The 18,002-nt window shown below is 51.0% G+C and overlaps 1 long non-coding RNA gene across 1 annotated transcript; it reads right to left on the reverse strand.

Annotated features, from left to right (window-relative positions):
• Window positions 1-1,503: 1,503 nt before the first annotated feature.
• Window positions 1,504-17,481, reverse strand: LOC116855782. The gene is made up of 3 exons (XR_004380436.1): window positions 17,289-17,481; window positions 4,562-4,654; window positions 1,504-1,539 (listed from the first exon to the last, which is right to left on the reverse strand). It is a non-coding gene; the product is annotated as an uncharacterized LOC116855782 (long non-coding RNA).
• Between the last annotated feature and the right edge of the window lie 521 nt (window positions 17,482-18,002).

Below are 18,002 nucleotides of genomic sequence, written 5' to 3' on the forward strand. Positions count from 1 at the left end.
TCCCCACGACACAGCTCCGTAGCATAGAGTCGGGGAGCACTGCGCCCAGGACCTGGGTGAGGTCTCATTGGAGAGAGGTCCATGGCATGTCCTCCAAAGCAGGATGGCAGAGGGCATTCAGCTGATGTCTGGATCAGCAGGGCAGAAGACCCTCCATCTCCACCAGCCTCCCCGAGCCTCATCTCCTGCCCCCACCATGGCCATCACATATTTTGAATCCTTCCACTGCCTCTACCAGCGACCTGCTGGGGGGGCTTTTCCCAGCACTGAGATGACATTTAGCAGGTCATTGGTCACTTCCAGCATATCAGCATATCTGCCGGGCCGGCTGCTGCTTTCCTTGGATGCAGATACCCAAACACCCCAAAACCCTCAGTCTCCATAGGAACAAGCCCTCACCTGATGCATGTAGGTCCCAGATGGGAGCACAAATGGAATCCCACATGCTGTGTGTGTAAATAGTGAGGAGCGATAAATAACACCAGTAAACTCCTAAAGGAGACACGTTCCACCCTCCTGTACTGATAGACTCATTTTTATAGCAACAACATTTTAAAAGATGTGTAAAGTTATTATTTTTATGTGACCACAAGTCAGCAGGATATCAAAGACATCTAAATTTAATTATTGTAGGATATACCTGGTGTTTGGTGATGGGCTGGCAGTTTCCAGACAAGTAACAAAATAAAGACACACAGAAATCACATATTATCATAGTATTTACTCTATGGAAATGGGGTTTTAAAAAAGATATTTATTTATTTATTTTAGATTGTTTGTCTTTTAAAATATTTAAACTTAAGGGTGCCTGGCTGACTCAGTCAGTAGAGTGTGCGACTTCATCTCTGGGTTGCGAGTTGAAGCCCCACATTGGGCACAGAGCCTACTTAAAAAACTAAATAAATAAAATAAAAAAGAAATATCTTTTAAAAAAATAGAAAATGAAAAGATAAAATATTGAAACTTGCCTATTAAAAGTAGATGCCAAACTGTAAATTATAATTCATGAATATAAAAGTTTTGATCAAACTCATTTAAGTAAAAATAAGATTTGTATCAATTCTTGAAAATTTAATTAAATCGTATTACAACTTTTTATCAAAACAAAACCTTTTGCCTCTTAGCCTTCGGTGCCGGGCTAGTTCATACACTATGAAAGGGCAGCGTCTCACTTCACACCAGCCGTGGGGACCCCACCAGTTGGATCCTCCTTATTCGTGATTCTGTGTTTAGGAATTCAGCTACCTGCTACCATTTTTGGAAGCCCCTGATCAGTTCTTGGTGCTTCCCAGGGGATCTGCAGACACACCCCATGTGGGGAAGCCTTTGCTCGCCTGACACACGAGTTCCAAGCTGAGGTTGAACAAGATGGCCCTTTGCCCTCATGTGGGGGAAGCAAGTGTCCTCCCTGTGCTCTCTTTAGCACCACGTTTATCAAATCTCTGTGCTTTTCTGGGGCGGCTTTGTGGTCGGAAGTGGCCCCCAAGCGCAGGGCAGTCTGCCGTCCGGCGATCCCGAGCCCAGAAGGCTGTGAGATACCTGCAGAGGAAAGGGGTGTGTTCGATACACTTCGTTCAGGCACAAGTTCAATGTTCGTGAAACAAGCTTGTATTGAATGAGGGGCCTGTATACAGAGACACACGTAAAACAAGGTTACGTACTCATCGGCTGACAAAGACACTATGAGCAGAGGCACGCAGGAATCGGACCCTGTTTTTCCTGTAGGAACAGCATTCGGTGTCGCTCACTCAGTGCTTGTTGGGATTTTACAGACCCTGAACCCTGCAAGTCATGAGGACTGCCTGGGTGTATGGATTTACGAGTTGTTTAATGCTGCAGAATGTTCCACGGCTGGCTCACGCAGCTGTGCCCAACACTGCCTCCAGGGCCACGCCAGGGAGGCCATGGTCCGTGGGGGCCCTCCCAACACATGCTGCTTCTCTGCTGGCCAGCGCATCCCACCCACGCCAGGAAGAGGGCTGAGCCCCTTAACTCCTTTGTGTCTGACCCACAGTCTTCCACGGCTCAGATCCGTCCCCAGGGTTGGCAGTGACCCAGCCCACAAGCCCGTGGCATTCAGATGCAGTCACCATGTGTTTTGAAAATACAGGGTGAGAGGAGTGGAGAGGACTTTCTCCGGGGTCTGACCATTGTCAGTCAACACAAGGGATGTTTAGGGTTATAGATCCCACCACGTCAGCCCTGAGCTCCAGAGCCCAGTGACAAGCGTCTGTGTGTTGTTGGACGTGCTGCACTGTGTGTGCACACGTGTTCAGGGCAGAGAGAGGCACGGCCTGGGGACTGTCCTCCCCGTTGGCCTGCAGCTCAGTGGGGAGCTTCCAGAGGACGTGGGTCCCCATCTGTCACCACAGCCCAGCGCCATCAGCTTAGAGGCTCCGGCAGGGCAGGAGACGTCCTCCGAGAGTTTCTCCAGAGAGTGTGTTTGTGTTTGCGGTCCCCTTTTTGTGTGAGGAAGTTCGTTTATTGTTTGGGAGCAGGGACAGCAGATGTTTTTTTCTGGTCTTCCAACCAACAGATTTTAAAACCTAGAGTGTTTCTTTACCTTCCTTCCTTCCTTCCTTCCTTCCTTCCTTCCTCCCTCCCTCCCTCCCTCCGTTCCTCCCTCCCTCCCTCCCTCTCTTTCCCTTCCTTCCTTCCTTCCTTCCTTCCTTCCTTCCTTCCTTCCTTCCTCTTTCTTTCTTTCTTTCTTTCGAGAAAATGTACCTTACCTGGCCCATAGTCCCTTACACTATCTCTTTGGCCCAGATTCTAGATGAGGATTGTTAGGGAATACTAACATTTTTCCAAGAGGTGTTACCCTGCTGCTCTCTTTCTCCTCATTCTTTCCTCATTTGCCTTTTTGCTTTGGATTTCCATCTTTCAGGGCTTGGCATCCAGAACTGCTGGCTGCCAGCTGTCAGCTTTGGAAAGTCCCCGTGCACCTCTGTTCTACATTTACACAGTGGGATGCTCGTGTCTAGCACGTGGCTTGCGTGACAGCAAAGGACTACCTGTCTGTGCCATGTTGGTGCAGGTGGAGCTGAGCATGGAGTCGCACATCCTCGGCACACGTTCCTCTCCATCAAAAGAATGTGCTGGAACCTGAAGCCCTTCTCAGGGTGACAAAGCAAGGAATCACTAGAGATTAGTGTTGCTTTTGTGTGATCCTGGTGGGCCTCCAGGCAGAGCAGGGAGAGACCAATGGACCACGCTGACTCGAGGGCTGCTCACACTCCTGAACTAAGATAGTCGGTTCTCATTCCATGCGGGGCTGTGCAGTAAAAATGAAACATAAGAGCTTATGAACAAACATGGATCTTGATCTAATAGCTTCTCCAGGTTTGGGGTCTGCCTCACTCCGCCTGGGATGTCCCTGTCCATTTGCACTGGCAGACACGGGGAACAGTGTCCTGGGGTGACCAGACCTTGGGGTGGATGGGGGACTGAGACCTGATGTGTGCAGGGCAGGGGGAACACACTGGGAGCCAGGGGGTCCCACCCAGGGGTGGCAGGGGTGAGGTTAAGATTTAGTGGGAGAAACGGGAAGAAGGAAGCTAGGGGTGTGTGGGCTAGAATCTGAGACAGGCTGGGGATAGGGGTTTACGGGAAGGGTAGGTGGGAGCTGGAGAACTAGGCTTGGGACTACCCAGGTACGGCGCCCACCCCATCCAGGAGCCATCCATTTCGGTCCCCAGCCGTCATCAGCAGGCACAGGGGTTATTGCTTTCCAGATCCCTGACACCCATCTATGTCCCCCAGGACACTTGCAGCCCACCTCTGACTGACCCTGTGACTTAGCATCTCTCCCCTACGATGCTAAGTCCTGAGTAAGACACTGTTGATACCAAGCAGGTCTTGGTGCACCCTGTCCCCTGACCCATGCTGGGACTCCTCCATCTAAGGGGTGTTTGGCAGAAGGTGACCCTTGGGTCCCTTTGCACACCTGGTTTTTGGCAGAGACTTACTGAGCTTCCCCTCCAGACCAAGGGTCAGGTCACAGCTCCTGTTCTCAAGAAACTTGCATTTAGAGGGGGAGAGAGAAACCACCAGGCATGCTGCAAATCGGGAGACAGATGGGATGAGCAAGGGTCACTGCCTTGGGGCAGGGGCCTCCCAGGAGGGATCTGAGCCAAGCCCCTGGAGCAGGAAGAACAGTGTGGCCAAGACATCTGCTCCTTCTGATTGGAAGGGCATGGTCTCAGGTACTGACTCCCACAAATTGGCTGCTTAGAGCCCTTGGCAGAGAGGAATTTCTAGACTGAATCATAGCTTGCTGGAAGAGTGTGGGTTGGAAGGGATGAGTGGGCGGCCGGGTGGCAGGACGCCACCTGCGAAATGACAGGTCTCTCTTGGGGGGGTTGGAGGGGTACCAGGGAGGACCTCCTTCTGACGCAACAGATGCACGTGACCATGGCCAAGCCTGAGAGCTGTCAGTATCAGCCCCATCGGAACCACGAAGTTTACATCTCCTGGAAGGGAATAAATGCATAATACAACTTACATATATCACACAGGTGTGTTATTTATGTATTATCTATTGTAAGGGACTGGAATGGCTCACATGAAGATGAAGGCTGGGCAGTTCCAAGATCTGCAGTCAGCAAGTTGAAGATCCAGGAGAGCCGATGGTATAGTTCCATCCAAGGCCAAAGACCTGAGAAACAAGAAAGGCTACGGTATATGTTTCAATTAGATTCTGAGCCCAGGGCAGCAGAAGACCCATGTCCCAGCTCAAAAACACAAAGAGAGTCAACCAACTCAGCCTTTTATCATATTTAGGTCTTCAACTGTTTGGATGAGGCCCACCTAGCCTGGGGAGAGCCATCTGCTTTACACAGTCTACCAATTCAAATGTCAACCTCATCCGGAAGCATTCAGAGGCATACCTAGAATAATGTTTAGTCAAATGTCTGGGCACTCCGTGGCCTTCTGACTTGACATATCAAATTTACCATCGAATTGTCTCTGCTTCCTAAAGTCATCTCCTAAATAAGCCACACATAAGCCTAAACTTTGAGCTCTGCTTTTTGGGGCCACCCAAACTAAATGGACAGGGTTTCCGCCAACATTGATGCCAACTAAGACTTATGTAAGTCTTGGAGGACTATGGAGAGTCTTCTGCCGCGTAGAAAAGTCCACACATTACAGAATACCTAACATCCCTAGCACCTGCGAATGAAATGCCAGGAATGTGCACCATCCCCAATCACTGTGACAACCATAAAAACCCTGTACATTTCCAAAATGCCCCAAGGGGTGGTACCACCCAAGCTATCCCCCAGATTGAAAACCGTGTGTCTGAAGGAAGTGAGCTTCAGGAATGGCTTAATCAGATTTCCTGATGTATTTTCCTCTCTTCTCTCAGCTCCACTCTCCCCTGTGCCTGCCTAATCCTCACCCTTTTCTTCTTCTTGGAGGCAAGTCAGCTGCAGCTGTTTTAGGAGTGTATCCACATCCTACAGAGGACAGAAAGAGTGAGAATGGTTTGTTCCCACATTTCCAGCAAGACTCCGGAGACCCACCCTGGCTGGGTCAGACAAAGTTTCATATATGGTTCTCCTGGTGGCTTAGTGGGAGTATGGAATTTTTTTTTTTTAAGATTTTATTTATTTGACAGAGAGAGACAGCCAGAGAGGGAACACAAGCAGGGGGAGTGGGAGAGGAAGAAGCAGGCTTCCTGCTGAACAGGGAGCCCGACATGGGGCTCGATCCCAGTACCTCGGGATCATGAACGGAGTCGAAGGCAGACGCTTAATGACTAAGCCACCTAGGTGCCCAGGAGTACAGAATTTTTGATGGGACTTGGGGGGCCATTCACAGTCCATCTGGAGCAAGAGCTGGGGATGGGGTCTGTTGCTCTGAAGCCCGTGGGGTGTGGCGGGTGATGCCTGGATAAAAATTTGAGCATTGTCAGGAAGGGAAAAGACACAACTGGGGAGCCAATAAATTTACCCAGCTGAGAACAGCAACATGGGCTGTTCCTGTGACCATGGCCTGGGGATATGTGTGTGTAGATACGAGACCCCTTCATTTAGAGGATTTCACTGGTCGCCCCTCAACCATGTCTACCAGGCATGGTCCCTGTGACACCTTCACTTCCATCATCGCTCATCATCAACTGACAATGTCTGTGCAGTCCTCCTCATTACTTTATTCCTCACCCGGACTCAGCAATGGACACTCTGGTCTATACATCAGTCTCCGTGGGGTAGGTTAGTGTGAATTGGCCCCTGGAGGAACAGACACCCTTATGGTAATCTACAGTAGATTCCAGAGTCTGACCTGTGGCAAATCTTAGTCTGAGTTTGCAAATGAAGAAACTGAGTCTCAGAGAGGCTCCGTGGCTGTGCTGGGGCACCTAGCCAATGGACGAGTGGCCAAGAGTTGGACCCTGCCTCTCTTTCCAGTAGCAACATCACACAGGCTGGACTCTGAGGCTGCAAAATTCCCTTCTCATCGAAGGAATAGTCCTCCATGTTCACATAAGCGACTGCAGTAATCACACCAGGGCAGAGGTCAACAACACAGGTGCCACCCCCTCCCCCATGTCTTCTCCTATCACACAAGTGTTTCATCCCTCCTTCAGAGCCCCTTCTGGGGCTCTGTCAGTTGACCATCTCTCTCTTGATTTCGGCTTGGGTCATGATCTCAGGGTCATGAGTTTGAGCCCTTTGCCGGGCTCTGCACTTACTGGGGAATCTGCTTGAGATTCTCTCTCTCCCTCTGTCCCTTCCCCATCCCCTCAAATAAATAAATAAATCTTAAGGGAAAAAAAGCCCCTCTGTCCTTCTCTCCCCCATGTGTTGGCACAAGGTGAGGGCTAGGATGCAGGAGGGACATTGTGTCTCTTCCAAAGATCAAATAAGGGGCGGACCCTAAGAACGCCATAAACCCCACAAGGTGTTGTCAATTTAAACAACGTGAAGGCCGTGGTAGGGAGGGTTTCTTGGCCACCCCTGGAGCCTGGATGACTCCCAACGGGAAAGGCAGGGAGTGGGTGCTGCTCACCTCTGTGTTTTGGGCACTGTCCTCGGCCACGCTGCCTCTCCAGATTGGGGAAGAGCAGGGCTGCTCTCTGGGGGAGTTTGGATTCCTGGGGCCGGAAAAGAGCAAACGGTGTTTCTTTGGTCTGCGACATGTCAGCCCGAGGCTTTTCATTTCCCTGTCCCCACCCCCAGTCCTGGCATTTTGGGCCTTCGGCTTGAAATGCATGAAAATTTATCTCGCATCTGGACGCGGCTGAGACAATCCCCAGCACCTTTGTAGGGATGAGATGAACAGGAAGCCGCAGGAAACGGAATCAAAATTTCCACTGGATGGGCAGCCGAGCTTCTGGAGAAGAAAAGGGAGAAATCCAAACCCTGCCTTGTGGGAACCTGAGGTCTGGGGTGGGGGTCTGGTGTTGGGGCCAGGGCACGGGTTGTCGGTGCCTGTGCAGTCACTGCCGGCCGCTGCTCTGGGCAAGGAGCAGGAGGCAAGGGGGCCGGGGTGGCTCGGAGTCCTGTGGCCTCCATATCATGAAAGTGCTTGCCATGGGTTTCATTCCTCACTTGCCAGTTTTTAATTCTGTAGAGCTCTCGGTTTTGAGAGGCTCAGAGCGCTGGTTTTGGCTTAGGGCAAGCCTAGAGGGACAGGTCACAGCTGGTGGCTGCCATAGGCGTGGGTACTACTTGACGAAGACCAGGTCATCTCGGGCTAGCTTCCCTGGGTGGTCAGGGCGTGCTTCCAAGCCCTCGATAGGAACGACACACGGGCTGGATCAGCCTTCCCCTCTTCTCCTATTTGCCAGAGTCCCCCTACCAGGAAGGTGCTGGGTGGTGTGTGTGTCTTTGGGGGAGCTCTGGTATCCTCTCTGAAGTCAAGTTGAAAGTTTATATAAATCACCTTATTGTTGGAAACTTTTCTAAAAACTCCACCCATTCATTGCCCACTGTGGGAACCGGAACATCTTGGCTGAAACTGGCTTTTTCCAAGGATCGGAGACCACCCTGTGTGGATTAATGAGTGTCTCTCATACCCAGGCCACGCTTGCTTCATCTCTCTCAATGGAGCCCATTGGTTTCCCTCTCCTCTTCCACATCTCCAGACCCAGGGTCCTTCCCACGGGCGAGCCTGGGCTCCTCTGTATCCTTCCAAGTTGATTCCTTCCATGTGAAGGTCGAAAGGCCAGGAAAAAGAATCCAGCCAAGGAGAGAAACTTCCTGCCCGTGAATGGAGGTGAGTCTTCTATGCTACCTTCTAGAAGCAAGTTGCAAGCATATAGCGGGGGTGGGAGGGGTAAAGATGCAAAATACTCTCTCTTTTCTCCAGGGCTCGCGGCTGAATACACACTCCCTTCTCCCTTGCAGCTGGCAGGCTCAGGTGAGGAAGATCTTGAGCAGAAGTACTCTGTGAGGCTCTTGCGGGACATCGAGAGAAAAGGCAGTCCTCCCCAGGGCTTTTCTCTCTTGCCACCAACTGGGCAGTTGGAATTTGCGGCCAGGAAGCTTTGGAGCGCAGATGACAGCAGTGTTCCTGGGATGACAGAGTAATGACTCGGAAGGAACCTGGGTCTCTGAATGACCAGGCAGAGCAAAGCAGCCCATCCACCTGCCTGGAACTGTACAGGAGAGGGGTTCAGATGCACGTGTTTTCTTTTTTTTTTTTTTAAAGTATTTCACTAATTTTTAAATCAGAGAGGGAGAACAAGCATGGGGGAGGGTGGCAGGCCGAGGAAGAAGCAGGCTCTCTGTGGAGCAAGGAGCCCGATGCGGGACTTGACTCCAGGACCCTAGGATCTTAACCTGAGCTGAAGGCAGCTGCTTAACTGACTGAGCCACCCAGGCGGCCCTAAACTTGTGTGTTCTTAAAGTCACTGCCCCTGGGGTCTCTTTATTATAGGCCACCACCCTGCTAATGCACAGACGAAGCTCTGCTCCCCTTCCTCTCCTTGGGGAGGGTGTGAGGCACAGGCTCGGACCTGTAGACAGCAACTGTTTGGTAGAGATTTTTGCTTTTGTTTCCAGTGCAGAAGGAATGAGCTGCCTAGCAGAAAAGGTTGCAAAGGATTCAAAAGGGCTTGATTCACATTCAATTCATTCCTTTCTTCCGCTAACACGGCCTAAGCATCTCTCTGATAGGCAACGTGCTGCTGGCCTCCCATTCCAGACATTCTCTGCCCTCCCTACACCCACCACATCCAGGAAACCTCCTTCCCAAGTCTCCACAGAGATGAAATGTGAATTCCCGGCCAGATGCTTTGATGTGTAGGCAGAAGATGCAGAAAGAGAGTGGTGTGTTTGGGTCACGGAAAACATTCTCTGTCCTTGCGGACCAGGCTTATTCTGGCTCTTACAGACTCGCAATTGTTTGCTTCCTTTTATTCACCACCAGATTTATTCCTGACACACAAATCTCCCTCCTACCCGGTCTCTGTCTCTCACTGTGGCTGTTGTCAATGGTCAGTGTTTAGCAGGGGCTAGATCTGGTCAGAAGGCCTGGCTCGCGCCCTGACCCTTAACGCTTCCCAGCCAGGCCCCCTGACTTCTCGTCGCCGGCACTCAGGTTCTTCATGTATAACATGGGGATAAGCTTCTCCATCCTGATTGTCTCACAAAGTTGTTGTAAAGTGGAGACGCAAACGTGAAGTATGGTTATGAGGTTTTCCGAATGCTCCCGGGGGAGCCCAAGGCACTCTCAAGCTGAGGGTGATGTGGGCGGGCATGGTGACCCCAGGTGAACCTCTGCTCCTATCTGTGAGACCCTGCCTGTAAATTTCCAGACTGCCAAATACTTCCTTTTACAGGGACCTCGCTGAAAGCAAAGGTACTGGCCCAGAGGTCCATCGACAGATTCATAAACAAACTGGGTTACTTTCACGGAATGGAATATTTTTCAGCCATAAGAGGGAGGGACTAACCCACTCTATAATGTGGACAGACCTCGAAAACAGTATGGTAAGTGAAAGAAGCCAAACACAGAAGATCACATATTGTTTGACTCCATTTACATGAAACATTCGGAAGAGGTAAATCCATACGGACTTAACACAGATTGGCTGTTGCCAGGGGCTGGGAGGAATCCACCCAGGCACCCAATTTGTTTGTGCAATTTAAAAGAAAACATTAGGTGGGATGGCTCCTTTAAAGATGAGTTAATGCACTGGTAAGAAATTATATCCATTCAGGAGAGCTTTAGAAGTCCATGCAGGTGTGGTGCTTATAAAAATGAAGATGTCCCTTTGCAGAGAGGGTTCATGGGGACAATCACCCTCCTGTGATACTAGAAGCCTTCATGGGCACCTGGGTGGCTCAGTAGGTTAAGTGTCTGCCTTTGGCTCAGATCATGATCATGATCCTGGGGTCCTGGAATTGAGCCTCGGGTTGGGGGTTCTCAACTCGGTGGGGAGCCTGCTTCTTTCTCTTCTTCTGCTGTCCCTTCCCTGCTTGTGCTCTCTCCCTCTCCCATAAATAAATAAAATCTTAAAAAAAAAAAAAAAGAAGTCTTCATAAAGCTATATGGAGACAACAGCTCTAGGAGACTTGGGTGGATTCTACCTGGAAGAACAAAGAATTTTATAGAGATGTCACTGGAGCTACCCTTCATTCCAGCCAACTGGTCTACCCATTTCCTTCATTTCTCTGGTCCTTGTGGTCATTTCTTTGCCTTTCATCTTGACCCTTAACCGTACCCTTCTTCCAAGGACTGTAGTAGCTCCCTCTTCCAAGTCACCTTATCACTTGCTGATGGCACTGTTCTTGTGGCACATGTCAAACGCAGCTCACCTGCTCACGGATATTGTCCCTATTATATCATCACCTTTCCTGAGGACAGGCTCTGCTATTCTACACCTTTCAGTAACCACAGCATACTAAAAAGGTGTGCTGTTGAGAGTTATGACACTGTACACGTTTTCTGACTCCATCAACAACTCAAAGGACATGCCAGAAGAAATCTTCGCTGTTTGGTTTTAAAAATTCTCAAGATAATAAGAGTCACTGTCATAAATGAGGAGTCGGTGGGCACAAAGCCAGGCTACTCATAAATGCTCTTTGAAGGAGGTCAAAGTAGGCAAAAGAAGTGGCTGAAAAATTAGTTTCAACGGTCATCAATTTCATTTGCTGTGTCAAAACTAGAAACTCTGAATAAAATGTGTTTCCACCAGTTCAGTCTTGTTTAAATACTCGAGGTAATATCAGGCACTAAAGGAATCATCATGTAGGTTTGAAATTATTCTTTCTCTAGAATGAGAGTGATTTCTGAAAACTCTTCAGATAAATAATGCCGTTTTCAATTTGTCATCAGAGAGCTTTGCTTCATTAGTTTGCTTCAGGCCTGGTGGCAAGTCCCAGAAGCCCAGAATAACAGCAGCGTCAGTAAATGAAGCTTGCTTCCTTCTCCCATGACACAGTCTGGAGGTAGCTGTCCAGGGCTGGTGCATCCCTCCACACCATCAGGGCCCCAGGTGTTCCATCCTGTTGTGCTGCAATCTGTAATCCCAGAAGAAGGAAGAAGGAAGATAGATTCCCTCTTTCCAAGGGCTCTTTGAGGAAATCTCAAACACCATGTCTACAACATGATGTTTGTCAGAATGAGCTGGGAAGTATCATCTCCATTTCAGACAATAGCATGACAAGCTAAATAGGGATTTCTAGCTCCCTCCTTTTTTTGGTGTCATGGACCCCTTTGGCAGGCTAATGAAGCCTGTGGACCCTTCTCAGAATGTTTTTATTTATTTTAAAAAGATTATTTATTTATTTATTTATTTATTTATTTGACAGACGGAGATCACAAGTAGGCAGAGAAGCAGGCAGAGAGAGAGGGGGAAGCAGGCTCCCCACTGAGCAGAGAGCCCGATGTGGGGCTCCATCCCAGGACCCTGGGATCATGACCTGAGCCGAAGGCAGAGGCTTTAACCCACTGAGCCACCCAGGCACCCCTTTCTCAGAATGTCTTTTAAGGAAATAAAATAAAATAGGTAAGGTTATAAAAGAATCCAGTTGAAATATGGTCCTAATGACAAGCTCTCAGAGGTCTGTAGACCCCAAGTTGAGAAGACCTTCTGCAACGTAGGAAAAACAAGCTGGTTATCAGCATCTGACACCTGGCAAGATCCTACAGAAGACCCTACGGGATGGTTTCACGTGCTCTGTCGGTGATCTCAGAGTCCCCCACCTTCAACCCCAGGTTAAGATTAGCTGTGTGTTGTACGGTGTGATGGACACAGAGAAGGTCCGGCTCTGCCTCTTGGTCATTCCCTGGCTCCCACCAACACCTGCCACATGGAAGTGTTCAACCTAAAAGAATGGGTAGTTGCTCAGGAAGGGGTGGGCTGCCAGGGGTTGATGGGAACCTCAGGAAGGGCCCAAGGGGCTCCGGAGAAGACGGGTTAGGGGAAGTGCCTCTCCTGGCTCAGGTCTGAGCTGATGGCGTGTAGAGAATTACTGTTAGTTCTGCAAACTAAAGGTATTAAAAGAAAAGTCTCTGTGTGCATAGGTTGATATGCAAAAATTGTCAAAATGGTCTAGAAATGGTCTTTGCATTTCTGATAGCGGTGGTTCTTACTTCTGGGGAATTGGAAGGGGTGATAATTTGAGGGACTGAAGTTTTATGTGTCGTGTTTTATGTCCTTGAAAATAAAAAGGCTGGAGACAAATATGACAACATGTAAACAATTGAGAGTAACTTTTTCTTATATCATTCTTTGGGTCTTTTCTTCCCCTCTGTGTTTCTAAACATTTCCCTAGTTTAAAAATAGTAGTCACTGCTTTTAAAAGCTTAAATGTATTTTTACTCTGATCTAGATACTATTGAACTTACCAATTACATTCTGGCTGGGCCTTCTCTGAAGTTCTATAATTACCTCCGAGAGGCGGGTCTGTACACATTCCCCTGAGGCATGCCACCACGGTGCTTTCCTCAAATTCTTTCCTTAGTCTGGAGCCTGCTCTCGTCCCCTCCCTGCCCGGCCATTGTCCAGCTTCCTCTCAGGAGGTCCAGCCCCTTTGATTCCTCCCTCAAGGGAATTCCAGGAATCCCACTTACTTTAGCAGATCCACAGGACTCTGAATTTAACTCGCCTTTCCCATGGCGCTCCTTGAAGGCCCAGACCCTCGTATACTCGGGAGAGAAGTAAGGGTTGCAAACTCCCATTCCCATGCCTCGCCCAGGGCAGACATGACTAATCAACCACATTACTTTTTCCCACTGAACTTGGACATGGCCCGCGACTCCCCTCACAAGTCCAGTCGTGAACCTTGGGCCCATAGACTGAGCCCCTTTCCACTCCTGCCCCTGCATCTCTTGTAGCTTCCAAAGTACCAGTGCTGTTCCTAGAAGAGACTCAGAGGGTACCAGCGGTATCCCGAAAACCCAGAAATTACAGAGACTTCAGGCAAGTTGTTTTGAGGAAACATCCTATCTTGCTTTAGCCATACACTGGTGGCTGACTCGGGGGCTTGGAAGCGTCAAGGCCTGATCCAGACAGGGCCTTGGCAAAGTCCAGAAAGGATAATAGGGCAAGAGACGAACAGAGCCCCAAACACCTCTGTGCCAACTAGGGCCGCTTGGCGGCCCTAACAGCAGAGGCCTGCTGTTACCACCACCAGGAAGTGGAATAACAAGCCTACGCAGAGCTCTCCAAGGCCTTGGGAGAACTCAGATCTGGTTGGAGGACGAGGATGGGAGAATGGCTTCTCTGGACGCCTGAGAGACGGCAAGGAGTTGTAGGGGATGCAAGCCTGGGAAGGCATCCTAAGGCTGAGGCCCTTGAAAATCTCCTTTTGGGGGCACCTGGGGGACTCAGTTGGTGAAGCAACTGCTTAAGGCTCAAGTCATGATCTTGAGGTCCTGGGATTGAGCCCCATGTCGGGCTCCCTGCTTGGTGGGGAGTCTGCTTCTCCCCGCTCATGCTCTCTCTCAAATAAATTTTTAAAATCTTAAAAAAAAAAAAAAAAAGGAAAGAATATCTCCTTCTGCCCCTAAGAAACACCAGAGTCCCAAAGAAAATATGCCAATGAGCTGTGTTGAACTGTTTTCATGATGAGGTTGTTGAGAGGGTTTTTTTCCCAGCCTCTTTAGGCTTTTTTCCTTTTTCTTTTTTTTGGGGGGAGAGGGAGGGGCAGAGGGAGAGAATCTTAAGCAGGATCCATGCCCAGCTCAGAGCCCAATGCAGGGCTCGGTCTCACCACCCTGAGATCACGACATGAGCCAAAATCAGGAGTCCTACACTTAAACATCTCAGCCATCTGGGCGCCCTGTTTTATCCTACTTTTTCAAAATCCCTGTAATGACCATATTTTATTTCCATGGTCAGAAACTGAAAGAGAATAGAAAAGAAGAAGAAGAAAGCAAAAAGACCTCACAGGGACATGCACGGATCTTTTTAGAGAGCAGTACTAACTCAATCTATGGAATCAGAACAGAGAAGCATATCATGTCACCCACGAAGAGAGTGGGAATTTGGAAAACTGGAAGCAAACAGAATCTTCCTTTATCAGAGAGCCTGGCGTGGTGACTGGTCACGCGCTCATCAAGAAGTCATCTACTCATTCATCTGTTCATTCAGTAATCGTCTGTGCAGAGTCTACCAAGTGCGGGTGGTACAGGAGAGAGGTAGGGACCCTCTTGCCCTGGGGGCAGGGTTGGGGACAGAGGTCCACAGGTCCACAGACCCTAGTCAATCGCCCACACGTGGATACAGCATTACCCCGGGGGCTGCCTGCCAGGGGGGAGAGGCTGTGAACCCAGTGAAGGTGCATGAGAGACTGGGAAGGAGGTGGTCCCCTGGGGGTCAGCCCACTCCTGCGTGGGCTCGGTGGCGACAGGGCCTTCTCCTGGCCTGTCCTTGCCCAGGTCGAGCTGCAGCACTGCCCACTGCCACATCCCCCCATGCCTGTTCTCCGTGCCCGGGACCTCCCTAACACACTGCTGCTCCCTATTGCTGGCTGTCTCGACGTTCAAGAACTCTGTCCAGCCTGCCTGACCCTGGAGCTGCTCACCTGCAGGACAAATTCTTAAGACCTGGCTCTTCCAACCCCTCCCGGGACACTCTCAGAGAGCAGAGCTCGGGTGAAATTTCAGTCCCTGTTCTGCTTTCCTGTTTTATCACCACAAGGAGACCACGTGCCTCTCCAGCGGGAGTTCGAGCGTTTCCTTTGCTAATCGCCATGGAGCCGGCTCAGGGCTGCACACTCAGCCCAACACCTTGCTGGGGATGGACAGCGCTGACGGGCCGAGTGTAAGCGACAGGAACGTCTGGGTTGCTCGTGTTTAGCCTCCTCGTCTGCTCTGTGATCTTGGAAAGTGCCCTTCCTCTCCAAAGAGCTCCATTTCTTCAACTGCAAAAGGGGAGGAAGAGCCGGGCGCTTCCTGTGCCGACAAGACCTTCCTCCCTTGGTGTTCAGGAGCCCCAGAGCTCCCCAAGACCCTGCAGCCCTGCAGCAATGGAGAAGCAGCTGGGGCCGCCTGCTTGGAGGAGGGGACTTCTCAAGAGGGAGGCCCTTCGTTTTTTGCAAGAGCCGCCTCCTTCCTGGGCCCCAGCCTCCCGCAGTGAACTGAAGCTCACAGAAGTTTGACCCGACCGCACAGCCCCGACCTGAGCACCACAAGCCGCGCTGGATTTTCCAGGGCAGCCCTGATTTGGGCTCATTGGTCTCACTGTCTGAATATGCTATCTTTGACCACATGGTGCAGTTTGGGGCTCCAAGCCTCGTCAGCTGCATGTCGGGGGTCCCAAGGCGAAGGTTCAAGTGAAGGCTTGCATGGCCCCGTGTTGCCCTCTGTGACCTGTACCATTCCCGCAGCGCCACCATTCCCGCCATGACGCTGTCAGCCTGGGCCTTCCCTCATGCCATCCCTACACTCATTGGGCCACTGTGCCCATGGCAGGATTGTTGGGGTCTCTGGACACCAGACCCTCACCAACTAATTCCTTAGGGACTCTGGCAGGGGGATCTTCAGGCCTTGGTCACTTGGTGGGAAGCAGAGTTGGGGGAGAGGGCTGTTTTAGGGCTGATGGGGCTTGGAAGGGTACACTGAGGTCATCAGGACAGGGGCTGGATGCAGGCAGAAGCCAGGAGGAGCCCCCGTCCCTCTGGCTGTGCGTGGGCGGATAGAAACAGGAAGCAGAGACGTGACCGGGTTTGGAGACACCAGAGCTGAGTGTGACTTGTGCTCAGCCTGCCCGGCTACCGACTCTTCCCAGAGGCCCATTTCTCATCTCTGAATGAAGCTAACACCTGCATGGGTTCTGGTGCAGAGCAGAAGCCCCCAGCCCTTCCTGAGTTGGGTGGCCTGGTTCTGCACGCAACAGACTGGGCCTCGGAGCCTCGCCCATCCAAGGCAGCTTTGTGGGCAGCTCGATGGGGCCCCAAAGAAGGGCCCCAGCCACCATACCGGAGATGGGTGATGGAGACACACAGAGGGGACTCCAGGCCGAGTGGTGTCGGGCATGGGGCTGAGGGCACCTGTGGGGCAGCAGAATTGGGGCCAGAGAGAGTATGCAGAGGGCTGGGAGCTGGGAGGCCCTGCAGGGGACGCACCCGCAGGCATGTAGAGTCACTTGGGCCGGGCCCAGCCAGAGCATGGCTGCCTCTGCGGGGTCCCGAACGGCATCCTGATTCTCCCTGTGGCCCCGATGTCCAGACACCATAGACATTGTGCGTCTGTATCTCTGATACGTCCTTACAATCACTCTCCCTGGCCCTGGGCAAACAGCATGGGTCTCGACCCCGTGCAACCTGGAAAAGTCAGAGCAAGGTCCTGCTTTAAGGATTATTATGAAAAGCAATCAAAATGGTACATAGAAAACCACCCACTCGAGGGAAGTGGTCAGTGAAGGGTGGCCGCTTTGGCCGAGGGACGGAGTGCAGTGCCCACTGCAGATCCCAGAAGCCCCCCGCAGTCCTGGGCAGAGAGCGGCTTCCCACCAGTGAGCCCAGCCACATGGACCCAACCTCCCTCTCCTGCTCTGTCTCCCCCAGAGACTTCACAGCCTTACCAACAGCACTTAAGAAATGAAATACGGTTACACTGTGCCAGTCGCGGTCTCAGGCCCTGGACAGATGCCCACACGTTGGATTTCTGGTCCATTTGAATGAGGACATCTGCAAAGAATACTTGACAAGAAATGAGGGCAGTCCTGAATTTCCCAGAACACATGGGCTAAAGTCCTCTGGGTCATCCCTGACCTTGGCCTCCCCGGGGAGGGCGGACAAGGTGGGAAGAAGGGATGGCCCCATCCCAGGGTCCCAGGTCTACACAGCTTGATGAGGGATTGTGTGGGCAACCGATCATCTTGTGATGCTTACCCATTGGGTTCCTTTTGTCTGGTAGATTCTCACAGCAGCATATCTTCCCAGCGTCCGCCAGGATCTCTTCCACCCTGAGAAGGTCAACACTGGGCTTGGTGGTTCAGCCCAGCTGTATGGAGGAGGAAACAGGGTCAGAGTGATCTGCAGGTGCTGGAGGCGGGATTCGAACTCAGCTCTGCTTGCTTCCACCCCATCACACCCCAGCGTGACTGCCAAGGAAGCAAAACCTCGGATGTTAGCGGGCCCAGGGCAGGGGTGCGTCCCAGGCATGACCCCATCATCACATCACACAGACTCACTTAGAACCTGAAGCTGGAAATGAAAAAGTCCAAATCGGTCTGGGAAGAGGTGGGGAGAGGAAGCAGGGGAAGGGGGCAGGAGGTTGAAAATGCTCTCTGCTGCGTCATTAGGAGAGGAAAGGGGTGCTCCTCTCATTTTCCTTAACACAAGCAACACAGGAAGAAAACCGTTCGTTACCACACTGCACACTTGAGCGAGCGAGCAGAAACACAGCAGTTCTTGTGAAGAAATCTTTGCAAGAGAAGCAACAAGGGTAGTCAATAGTTATTTTTTTTTCTTTTCTAAGAAATTCTATAAGGGCTCTAGTGAGGGACTTTCTTTTACTTGAGATCCTCCTAAGCGCGCACAACGAGCTGTCAGCCTCTCAGGGCTGAGAGCCTGTTGGCTCTTTCGCAGATCCCACTGCCTCGG

The sequence above is a fragment of the Lontra canadensis genome, unplaced genomic scaffold (genome assembly GCF_010015895.1).
Source record: "Lontra canadensis isolate GAN:19392208 unplaced genomic scaffold, GSC_riverotter_1.0 scaffold106, whole genome shotgun sequence".
In the NCBI taxonomy this organism is placed as follows: Eukaryota; Metazoa; Chordata; class Mammalia; order Carnivora; family Mustelidae; genus Lontra; species Lontra canadensis.